General features: G+C 34.5%; 1 protein-coding gene across 2 annotated transcripts in view; it reads right to left on the bottom strand.

The window, feature by feature from the left end:
• The window catches only part of LOC126829879 (beta-1,4-mannosyltransferase egh), a 58,026-nt gene extending 45,584 nt beyond the window's left edge, over window positions 1–12,442 (bottom strand). The window contains exon 1 of one of the 2 annotated variants that reach the window (XM_050560045.2): window positions 12,311–12,442. The gene's annotated coding sequence lies outside the window, so the exon portion shown is untranslated. The remainder of the gene's footprint in view (window positions 1–12,310) is intronic. The other variant, XM_050560047.2, reaches the window with a different exon arrangement.
• Window positions 12,443–12,673: the final 231 nt, after the last annotated feature.

Raw genomic sequence — 12,673 nt, 5'->3', positions numbered from 1 at the left:
TACCGGAAACTGGTGATGAAAGGCCATTCAAGCGAGGCTATCATATGTAGCAATATAGTCGTGGCGACATTGTTTTTAAATTTATAGACAAAGAATAGAGAAATAAGATGACTTTATATTTCATTAATTAATATATTTGGCAAATTAATAGTTTCACACATATTCACATATATATTATATATAGTTCGTAGTAGATCAACTTAGTCTGTAATTGACAGTTGACACATAAAAAGAGTTATTTAGCCAAAACATGTGTCAATAAAATACCACCAGATTACACATAAGTGGAATTATTCTAATTGCATCATTTTGCTTAACTTAACCAATCATATCAGAAATTGCACAAGTTCCGGGCCATGAACACGCTTTGTTATGCGTGATATACATGAGTGCTATATAAGATATCTATTTGAAACTTTCAAGCAGACTTCCATTAGATTCCAGAGAGGTTCCATCTGAGTTCCTAGACAGCCACAAGGCTGGCTATGGTGGAGAAATGGTTTTAGCTAGTATTGTAATCTGTGCTTGTATACATGTATTCGGCTATGCTATATAAAATGTAGAAGCGAACTGTTGCATTGTTATTCCTGGTAAGACAAACGTCTTAAGAAAACAGTAAGAAGTAAATACACAACATGAAGCAGAAGTAAAGACAGCTAGAGGCAAATTCTAGACGATCACAAGGCTACAGAAATATGTAGTAAGGAAAGATGCATGGGTCGTATGTAGGATGTGGCGATCTTTTTTTAGGATCGCTCGCTCTCCACGTCAGACAAAAGACCTATGGTGATACATATCCATTGAGCGTGTTACTTGATAATCGAGAATATGTGGATAAGTTATCGTTTGTCAATCAAACGATTGCCAATTCTCATAGACAGTGCCAGGGCTCACACTGGCTTTCAGTTTTTTTCCGCCAAAATGGACGGTAATTTTTATATAAAAAAAATGTTTATATTTTTTTCTGCCAACTGGAATATTTTATCTGCCTAACAATTTTATGTCTCAACTAGGCAATATACAACAACTTTAAAAGTCTGTCTTTACATAATAGATTACTGCACCGTACTGCACAATATATTGTCAGTATTTATTACACTTCAAATCTCATCCATGGATTGCCAATTTTCTATAAATTTATGTGTTGCGTGCACAATGGGCCTATTATTTTCAAGTACCGGAAAGGTATCAAAATCTGATATAATGGTATAAATTTCAATTATATTTGTTAAACATAAAATGCAAGAGCTAAATCTGTCTATTGCAGGTCTTTCTTTAGGCCTGAAATGTTATCTAAATTATTAATTAGACATTAATTAACCTATCCAGATCATAATCAACCCTCGATGGCATCGCTAGCCTGTGATCTTAAGCAGATTATGAGCCGATTTACTGCACAACTTTCCTTCATGATTTAACGATTAAATGGATAATCGAGAGTTCAAGACTATGCTGTTTATCGTACTGACTTTAGTATTGATGATAGAGGCTAGGTGGAAATTTCAAACGCTTGGTTCATAGTGGATCAATTTGAATGAAATTTTCAGCAAATTGCCTTTACATTATCTAGTTTTTAACTATTATAGTGAGAACTGCCAACTCATTATCAAATCTCCCATAATGTCTCTTTAATTAAAAGATGCTTACAATATACCCGTTGTTGACTTTTAGAGCATTTTTGCGACGGTAATGATACAAATGGCGATCTGTTTTCTTGCTCAAGAATCGTCTCTATTCAACTCGTTCTTACGTTTTCGACCAGTGGTGATAATATAATTGGAAATAAATTTTATAATGATATCTTATAGACATGCTTGTATTTTTTACATGCCGTATAAGCCACTGTAAACGAATTCAGCTATCAAAATATTTAATTCTCTCCACAAGGAATTGTCGGCCATTTTGATTACATGTATTATCATTTAATTTATAGAATCTGCCACCACGTGATTGACACTTAATAATGGTTAATTCAGGATAAATATGATTAGAATTTTAAGATTTTTTTCCACCAGTTCTCAAAACGAATCGCCAGAACGGCAAAATATTATCGCCAAAATCAAATTTTAATCGCCACGTGCATATTTTTATCGCAAATTGTAATTGACAGTGTGAGCCCTGGATAGTGCAGACACAGTTGATGCCTATTTCTAGTCCAAACTTCCAACAGTGACAATTCCGTTCAGAAGAAAGTAATTTGACTGAAATTTTCAACATTTTCATTTTTTATCATTTATTTTTGAATTATTATAGCAAGAATGGCCAAAACTTTATAAAACTCTTAACTAATGTATCTTTAATGTCTGCAATTTTAGACAATGAAAATTGTTTAAATAAGTGGCATTTACAGTGTAGTAAAGTAACCGAACTATGGAATTCAATTACTGTTTTCACTAGAACTAGAAGTCTTTATCCAGAAAAATAATACATTTTTAACAAAAAAAGGCACAACTTTGTACAATATATGATGAATTTTGTGTTATCATTTCACTGTTAAAAATCAATAAACATCAGGTTCTGTGTTTGATTCATTCCTTTTATTCAATTTCCAGCATTTTTGTCCGAGGCTTTAAAAGCAGTTTGTGTTTATAAATTGATTTTTCCATGTCATTATGACTAAATAAATATGTAAATAATTTTTTCTGTTTTTATAGAATCAAAGAAACAAATCTTTCAATTCTCTGATTGGCATTTGAGGGATTTTGAATTGAAAGTGGAATCTCTGAAGTCTAAAAGGATTATTAGTCCAAAAATGTTTCCTCAACGGTTTCGAAGTGCCTTTCCCACCAAAGGAAACAGTTTTATTCATGAAATGTTATGTACACAGAACCAGAGCCAGATTATGAATTTGTAGGATCCCTGCATTGGCCAAGAAACTTCATCAGGATTTTCCAACGTGGTTTCCCCTTGTCAATGGTGCAGGATGCCAGGATGGATAGCCTGACAAGGACAGCTGTCTAATCGTTCAGATGGGATGAAAACCTGAGGTCCTGTGAATACATCGGCATGCACGTAAAAGACACCTTGGCAGTTGGAATTCAATATCAGAATAGGCCATAGTGGCGCTGGTCGGGCAAAAGTTCCCCCATAGCACATGTATGGCATATGCCCGTCTTCATTAGCCCAGCTGGGGGGGGGGGGGAATTTCATAACTTTGTAAGCCATAGGGCTGGCTACATGTACTCTCAGGCCCTGAGTAATATTTTTTTTAAATTTTAGCTATTGTTTTGTGTAAAGATGGTGAGATAAGTGTGGTTTAACAACCACTCAGTACAAACTAGGTCATTTTGGGACTAACATAAAAAATAATTCTATTTCAATTATTCACTTGCGCGTAGGGCTCTTAATCTTAAGCAGTGGGAGGAACCAAAGGACCCATAGTAAACCCAACAAGGTTGTTTGGGCGAGAGCGCAGGTGTAGTCTAGATGGGACAGCTTTACGACCCAAGTGAAAAACCTACTTACTTCTCGTCACGTACATGTACTTGTTGGGATCGCAACCCCACCCATTTGACTCAATAGACCACTCAACTAATTTACACACCATCCATAATATAACCTATTTAGATTTATAAGTGGACCTGAGTAGGATAAAGATTTATAACTTCTTCACATAGACTTAGTTTTATTCCCTAAGAGGTACATTATAAGATCATATTACACCTATTTAATGTAACAGATTCTCTATAATAACAGGTAGAATTGGTACACTGTACATTCTTACCTGGACAGCTGAACATACAAGTTTGATTACATATACGGTTATGTAAACCAAGGCTGTACTCTATGTACCGGGACATAGATATAGCAGGGTACGAAATAACACGCGAACGCTCGTTCAGGTTACGCATCGGTTACCATGACCTGGAAACACGCGAACGGACTTCCGTTCTCGACCACCGAGCTATAATTTATAAACTAAAGGTTTCAGTTAAAATATTCCCTCCACTACTACATTAAAACATTTTACAATTATAAATAAATGCCTGAAAGATCGTTAAGTTCGCACCTGTCATTTTGGCGGTAGCAAATCAACTCGCGGACCCATCATACCTGGCAACGACATACTCATTTGCCTCTTTAGCGAACGAAAGAGCCAGATCAATCAACTGATTTCTATTGTTTTTATTTCTTAAATTAATGGTGATTGAGTAATAAAAATAAAACACCCAATGAAAAGGAATGTTATATTCGCAAATTATCAAATAAAAAACATACTTTTCAACAATGGATCTTCCGGTATTTACGTAATAGGTCAGAGGTGAAAATTCACACCGTGTCAATGACTTTGGCATTATTCCAATATTTTCACGTTGTCACTCACGGCTAATAATTTTATGACATGGAAAGTGAAATGGAATCAGATTTTTTTATGATTTACTGCCAGGCATATCGTAGAACATGATAATGTCGAAGAAATCAACTATTTGTTATTTTTGGGGGACGTTATGAATGATGCGAAGCAGCCGAGATCAAGCGTGTCGGCCGCCATATCTTGGATACGTTTCCAGACAGACGATACCACAAAACTTACGGATAATAATTCTATAGAGTTTGGAAAGCTAAATTGAATCAAAACTTTTAGGATTTAATACAAGCTACATAGAGGAATATTACATTGCAACTATATATTTTTATTTTCGATGCTATGAAGCAAAGAAGACGACAATTCCCACCATATATCCAACAAAGGCAGAAATGTCACATAGCGATGAAGTGACGGTCATTTGGGGCGATATTTCTTTCTAAAAGTTATATATTTATATTTACTTTGAACACTGTTCTTTTTTTTTAAATAAAATCTTAGGAGATACATGTTCACGTTTATTATGACAGAGAAAAGTCATAATTTTAGTGGAACTGACTTTTCAATATTATTTATAGTAATATACCGGAAATTGTTAGTTTGTACAATTGAATTTTATATCATTGGAAAGAACACGACAATCTGTACATTTTTGTATAAAAAAAAATTTTATTTGGTTATTTGCAATTTTGTAGAGAGTTTTAGGATTAACAATAATCCACTAATTCGCTTAGGGATATGGGCCCTGCTGATTTAATAAGCTTAGGGGTAGCTGGCTAATCTTTTAATTGGCCCCAAATCCCCCTAGGCTAATTCGAGGGTCGGCTCTAAACAAATATGGCATCGTAACCTATAGGTTACCAGTTCAAATTTGATGCAGATTAGCGTAACCTATTTTGAGGTTACCATATACATGTAAGAGGCTTATTTCATACCCTGTATAGAGAGTTGTTTCTAAAGGAGAGAGTAAAGACATATATTATTCCAGAGAGAGAGAGAGAGAGAGAGATGGGGTTTAGACTCCACTTGACACAAACTAGGTCATTTCGGGACTAACATGGTTCAATTTTATTTCAATAATTCACTATAATGCGTCCGGAGAAAACCCATGACATTGGACAGTCAACCCTACTCCTTCTCACTTAGAAGAAGGGAAACAAACGTTTGCCACTTGACTCAATGACAGATCTTATGATCAAATGTGCACGCATTAACTACATGTATTTGTCCCAGAAAATATTTGAGACAGAAAATATTTCTGGGATAAAAAATTAAATTTAAAGTATGGTAGCAATTGCATATATTGATTGAAGAAAACAGACCATGCCCAGGTTTTACATGGAGTTTAAACATGCTATATTGTTATCAGGTCTAAATATTAAGGCTACCTGCAGATTTTGTCAAGGTCACGAGTTAGGTGAGATTGTGGATTAGGGCTAGCCCTGTTTTCATCACGTGACCTTGAAGAAAACTGCAGGTGGCTTTAATATTTGGACCTAACTATAACAGTATAACGTCAAGCTACAAACACATTGAATCTATAGAAATTGAGTTCAACCTGGTATATGTATGTTTCTGCACCAATTAGGCTAATGAGGATGGGCAATATTAATAAGACGAATAAAAATGAAGACATTGTACCTGGATCGAGGAGAGTTGGGTTGTTTTTTTTTGGGGGGGGGGGGGCAAGCACCTATTTCAGCTGAAAATCGTTTCCCATAACTTCCATATTTTATTCTATAGATACCATTGACTTGGGTCTAAAATAAAATTGTTGATTTCTTGGGACTCCATTGGTTTGTTTTGAGGGATAACAATCTGCCTTTGTTTAAAATTTGATCTATCGATTCATAGACAAATGGTGACTGGTGTAAGCTACGTATACTACTTTGAATGAAGTCCTAGCCATACCATCTTCAATAGAAGGCTTGATCTCGATTTAACTACGTACGTGAGGCCTTCATGTTTTATACCCTGCAAATTATTATTTCGGTACTAATTTCGATTGGGAACAAGCTCAGCTTGTGAGCCTATATTAGATTCCTCGATCGTCGCGAATACCAAGTCTCGCGCTTTCAAGCTAAAATGTCTACCTGTGATATTATCAAGTTGCAAAAATCAAAGTTCGTTTAATGTCAAGGTTTCTGTGGAGGTCGCTTTGTCACAACCTCTTATTGGACGCTTCTGTTCACGTGTCCGTAGATAAGGTAGCTATAAGTTTGGGAAATGTGAAGTAATCTAGCAATGTCCAAATGTTGTAAAACTCACAGTCGTTGCTTCAGGAACATGTGGCCATATAGACTCCTAATTTTGTACCGTAGTCGACTTTTTTCTAGCAACGAATGAAATCACACTCCTTAAATAATTATAATTCTCCTTATTACCAATTCCTCACTTTGGGGGAGACTTTTTTAGGAGAGTGATTTTTGATATATTTGCAAATTACATAGAGCTCTTTACAGCTCACCTGCCAAATATAGGGTGAATGAATGAATTGAATGAATGAGGTTTAACATCCTACTTTTCTGCACCAACTGGGATAATCAAGAATCAAGACAGGTATACACAGTGTGCAATAACAGGAATTTATTTTTCAGGATTTCAAGGGTTCTTTTACTTGCACGCCAATATGAACACTGGACCTAAGAATTTTTTGTTCCATACAAACAACTAGACACTGTTCTCTAGCAGACTCTCCGTCCTGCACTAGTTACTGATAGGAAACCACTTTGGAAAATTCTGGGAAACCTTCTCGGCCAACACTGGTACCCATAGGCGTACAGGGAAATTTTTGACTTGGGGGGGGGGGGGGGCGGTGGTGGTTGGTGCCCAAAAAATGTAGTTAGGTTCTTAGTATGTTACATAATGATAAAGATTTGCTGTTAAATTGGACACATTCAAGAACACAATATTTTTTTATACAACTGTGCGCCCAAATTTTCCCAGCATTTGGTGCCCAAAATGGGGGGGCGGCAGCCCCCCTAGCTCGTACGCCTATGCTGGTACGGAGCCCCAGATCTGTTGGTCAGTGAGCCATATCAGAGAGAGAGAGAGAGAGAGAGAGAGAGAGAAGTGGGTTTAACTCCACTTGACACAAACCATGTCATTTCAGGACTAACATATGGTTCTACTCTTATTTCAATAATTCACTTGCATGTAGGGTTCCTCAGTAGTGAGGGAAAACCGGTGAACCCAGAGAATATCCACGAGGTTAGACAGACGACCCTACAAGCAGGATATCAAAATCATGTCACCGGACTTAATGACAGACCTTATGTTAAACCATAAAATAGTACGCGGTCAGGTGCACCCTTCCCTTGGCTCGTTCGTTAGTTCGTTTCTGGAGTTTTACATCCACTTCCACCAAGGGTGATATCGTAGACTACCCTTGTCTCACCGTAAGCTATCATCAATATAAAATGACTACAGTGCTGTAGATCGCTAGATCTGGTTTGACTTAGGTTGAAAAGAAAAATTTGTCGATTTCTTTGGACTCTTTTTTTGGTTTGTGTTGTAAAGATAACAATCTGTTGAAATTTTGATGTCTATCGATAAAGACAAAATCAGTGTTGTATTTCGAAATAAGCCGAATTTTACTGAAATTTAGTAAACAAGCCAATTTCTGCTTAGTTACAGTTATGTTACTCTTTTCTAAGAAGACTAAATTACACAATAGTTGTAATTTGGTATGCTTGTGAGAAAAGTTATTGAAGCCTGTAATATAGTGATTGCTATCCATAGTTTAGTAGGCCTACTTTGTTGTGTTGAACAATAAAACATTTAAGTGTACACAGAGATTGACCTACCGGTATCTATCATTATTTATTAATATAATTCACCAGAATTTTTATGCGAGTGACTAATAATAGCGTGTACCAAGCTTAATATTTGGCTCAAAAACTGGTTATGATTTTAAGCGGAAAAGTAGGTATCGAATTACTTTTGACGGTACCTTTATTTTTATTGACGGATGGTGTAACTTGGCGGAAGATGTTCGGGAGAATGTTGGGCCTGTGGAATATGACAATTTGACCCGTATCAGGCGAGTGGAACGATTTTTTCTAGAATTTTAAAAAATTCAAATATTTTCCATTTCTTTACGTAGGAATATTCCAAAAGAATTTTACGATTTTATGACATTTTAGAGAATATTCTATTCATAAAAAATTAAAAACTGAATTGTCATGGACGTAATCATGCGTTTAATTGAGAATTAAGTAAAAATACAGCAAATAACGGTACATGGCAATAAACCGGAAGTTGAATATCTAGCTGTAGCTATCGGTTTTCATTCCGTAAAAATGTGCTTAATCTGTCTTTTTTTTACATAGATCGGTTACAACATGACTTAGAAAATAAAACTACCGATGTTTATAATATATTAATGATTAAATTTTAGCCAATATTATTCGATCAGTAGAAAATGGACCGAAACTGACCCGAAGAAACAGCATTATTGACAGACATAAATAAAACAGTATGAACGCACGTTTTTTAAAAGCAGAATTATATTATTGTATCAACAAAGAATAATTCACATAGAAACTAAAGTGAAATTCAAATGTTAGGCAAATTTATTATCACTGAAAATACATATGACATAATGTCATGCGATATTGCGAGTAGGCTGTCTTTTTTAAATTGTAAAACTAGTAGTATGGACTGATTCGGTGGGTATGAAATCTAATCCTGGCTTTGCACTGGTTTGTTTAGTGTATTTCTGATGCAGAGGCCTCATGCGTTCAGTGAGAACTGACCAGACTACATGTCATATCAAAAATTGTTACCCCAACTACATGTAGTTGATAAACAAAAAGAAACAGCTAACAAAAAACAATTATTGTTTGAAACCTTCCAAATATTTTTATATAATACCATATATTGTTATTATTTTATAAAAAAATATCTATTTATTTATTATTATATAATACCATGCATGTATTGTTATTATTTTATATAAATAATAACCAATATCTATTTATTTTATTTATTTATTTATTTATATTCATTTATTTATTTATTTATTTATTTATATTCATTTATTTATTTATATTCATTTATTTATTTATTTATTCATATATTTATTTATATTCATTTATTTATTTATTTATATTCATTTATTTATTTATTTATATTCATTCATTCATTCATTCATTCATTCATTCATTTATTTATTTATTTATTTATTTATTTATTTATTTATTTATTTATTTATTTTATTTATTTATTTATTTAGAATTAAATTGAATTGAATTGAATTGAATATTTCGTAGGATGAAATCTTAAAAGCCTTGTTGTAATTTTACTATTTTATATCTATTTTCAGGTACTGGTATAACAAATCAGTAGCATTAGAAATAAATTTTACATTCTTACAATTTCATGTTTCATAAACGTACATTTTTGTTCTTTCTTTTTTTTTTCTATTAAAAAAAATTGTTAACCTTAAATAAATCATATTAAAAGTATCTTACATTCTTACAATTTCATGTTTCATAAACGTACATTTTTAGATAGGTTGCCAGGCAACGAAACATACGCCCACAGCAGCTAAATCGTCCGGGCAGTCAACAAGAGTTGTCGCATATTTTTACTTTTTTCGGTAATGAAACATTTATAATACACTAAAATCTGATTAAGAGCAACAACTCAGAAAACCATTAGAATTTGTTTGGTTTTTATAAAGTTCTGCCCCATGCTAACGTTTTGTATACAAAACTTTTAATACTGCATCATGGATTTAGCTGTTCCAAGTCATAAAAATTCATTGAAAATCAATATACTTGTTCGTCTCAAGATCTTAAAACTCTGTGTATCAATCTGAAGTCAATCGGATATTAACTTTGGCCTCTAGAGCGTCCACAAGATTTTTCAAAGTGATCAAGGGCCATAACTTTGGCAGTAATTATCAGAAATCTTTGAAAATCAATAGGATTATTCGCCTCATGACCTCAAACACTGTGTATAAATTTAAAGTCAATCAGATATTAACTTTAGCCTTTAGAGCATCCACAAGGTTTTTTGAAGTGATCAAGGGCCATAACTCTGGCAGTAATTATCGAAAATCACTGAAAATGAATAGACTTCTTCGTCTCATGACCTTAAACACTGGGTATAAAATTTAAAGTCAATCGGATATTAACTTTAGACTCTAGAGCGTCCACAAGATTTTTCAAAATGATCAAGGGCCATAACTCTGGCAGTAATTATCGTAAATTGCTGAAAATCAATAGGCTTCTTCGTCTCATGGCCTTAAACACTGTATATAAATTTAAAGTCAATCGGATATTAACTTTAGCCTCTAGAGCGTCCACAAGCAATTGTGGACGCCGGACGGGGGCGACGACAATATACGACCCCATTTCAATGTGGGCGTATAAAAATTCATTGAAAATCAATATACTTGTTCATCTCAAGGTCTTAAACACTATGTATAAATTTAAAGTCAATCTGATATTAACTTTCTCCTCTAGAGCATCCACAAGATTTTTTGAAGTGATCAAGGGCCATAACTCTGGCAGTAATTATTGGAAATCGCTGTAAATCAATAGGCTTCTTTGTCTCATGACCTTAAACACTGTGTATAAATTTAAATTCAATCGGATATTAACTTTGGCCTCTAGAGCGTCCACAAGATTTTTTGAAGTGATCAAGGGCTATTACTCTGGCAGTAATTATCGGAAATCGCTGAAAATCAATAGGCTTCTTCGTCTCATGACCTTAAACACTGTCAATCGGATATTAATTTTGGTCTCTAGAGCGTCCACAAGATTTTTTGAAGTGATCAAGGACCATAACTCTGGCAGTAATTATCGGAAATCGCTGAAAATCAATAGGCTTCTTCGTCTCATGACCTTAAACACTGTGTATAAATTTAAAGTCAATCGGATATTAACTTTGGCCTCCAGAGCGTCCACAAGATTTTTTGAAGTGATCAAGGACCATAATTCTGGCAGTAATTATCGGAAATCCCTGAAAATCAATAGGCTTCTTCGTCTCATGGCCTTAAACACTGTATATAAGTCAATCGGATATTAACTTTGGCCCCTAGAGCGTCCACAAGCAATTGTGGACGCCGGAACGACTGCCGGACGGGGGCGACGACAATATACGACCACATTTAATGTGGGCGTATAAGAAGGGGAAATAGCAAACAATCTCAAATTTAAGCCTAACCCTGTTCATTGATAACCAATGTTTCCTGCAAAAAGGGGTTCTTATTTGTTATATGAATGATTGTGAATTTAATAAGGAGTTAACAAACTGTTATTCTACCAAGTTTCATGTTAATTCATTGAAAAATAAATTACCACTTTTTGGACCAGATTTCGATTTTGGACAAAAAAAAACAAAATCAATAAAAATATCAATATTAAAAAAGTATAAGTCTGATTCTAAAAATTTAAACGGTTTTAAAATTCTAATGTTTGAGTTTGGGCAATTATTTATGCCATGTTTCAAAGCAATTGCTCAAAAAATAAAATTTGGTTGGTACATGCTACTAATAAATCGTAAAACCACGATTAAAAATCATTCAGGGAGTCTACCACGTGAAATGATTATTTAATAAGAAGGATTGTCACTTTAGTTTATTAGTAGTAATAGTACAAACTGACAGATCGTTCGTATACTTCATTACTTGTGTACGGATTCATTTCTTACTAATTACTCCCTCAGTCTGATTTCCCCTTCACCAACCAAGTCAGAAAAAGACAACGGAACGGAACCCTGTATAATCATTTATTATAATGGACTACATAGTGGGCTAGTGAGGAATGAATACCCCTCATTCCCTCCAAACTCAAGAAACATTGTATTCACACCCTTCCTTGATCGCTTTCTTTACAGTCACTCGGCCGACAAACCCATGAGCTTGAACTGATTTTTATGTCATATCAGTGTGTGTGTTGTGCTGTATCAGCCAGGCTCGTCTTCGTCAATATATTGTTTAAAAATGTCTCACAGTGTACCACAAACAGCTCTGATTTATGGCTTAATTCCTACCTGTAAGAAAATTCTCTAGTAATACTGCTGCAATCATCAGATCTCCTCTATATTTTCCAAGTATTTGTCAAATTTTCTGACACCGGTCTTGCCTTTCTAAAACAATGCTCACACAGCATCGTGATAGATAAGAACAAAGCGCATGCGCAATATTAACTGCATCCAGAAAGTTACTCATTACTGGCCGATAGGACCTAAATTTGTCAAATCTACAAATACCGCCCAGCCCCTCTTCCCATGTTAAAGTAATGCCATTATATTTTTTTTAAATATGTCAAGAGTTACATATGTAATTAAAATGTTATTCCCCATGGCTTTAAAGCAACAGACAAAAATGCAAGAAATGTAGGCTAGGCCTAATAC

The sequence above is a fragment of the Patella vulgata genome, chromosome 8, assembly GCF_932274485.2.
Source record: "Patella vulgata chromosome 8, xgPatVulg1.2, whole genome shotgun sequence".
Lineage (NCBI taxonomy): Eukaryota > Metazoa > Mollusca > Gastropoda > Patellidae > Patella > Patella vulgata.
The sequence above is the reverse complement of the archived record's forward strand: the minus strand, read 5'-3'. Positions and strand labels throughout refer to the sequence as shown.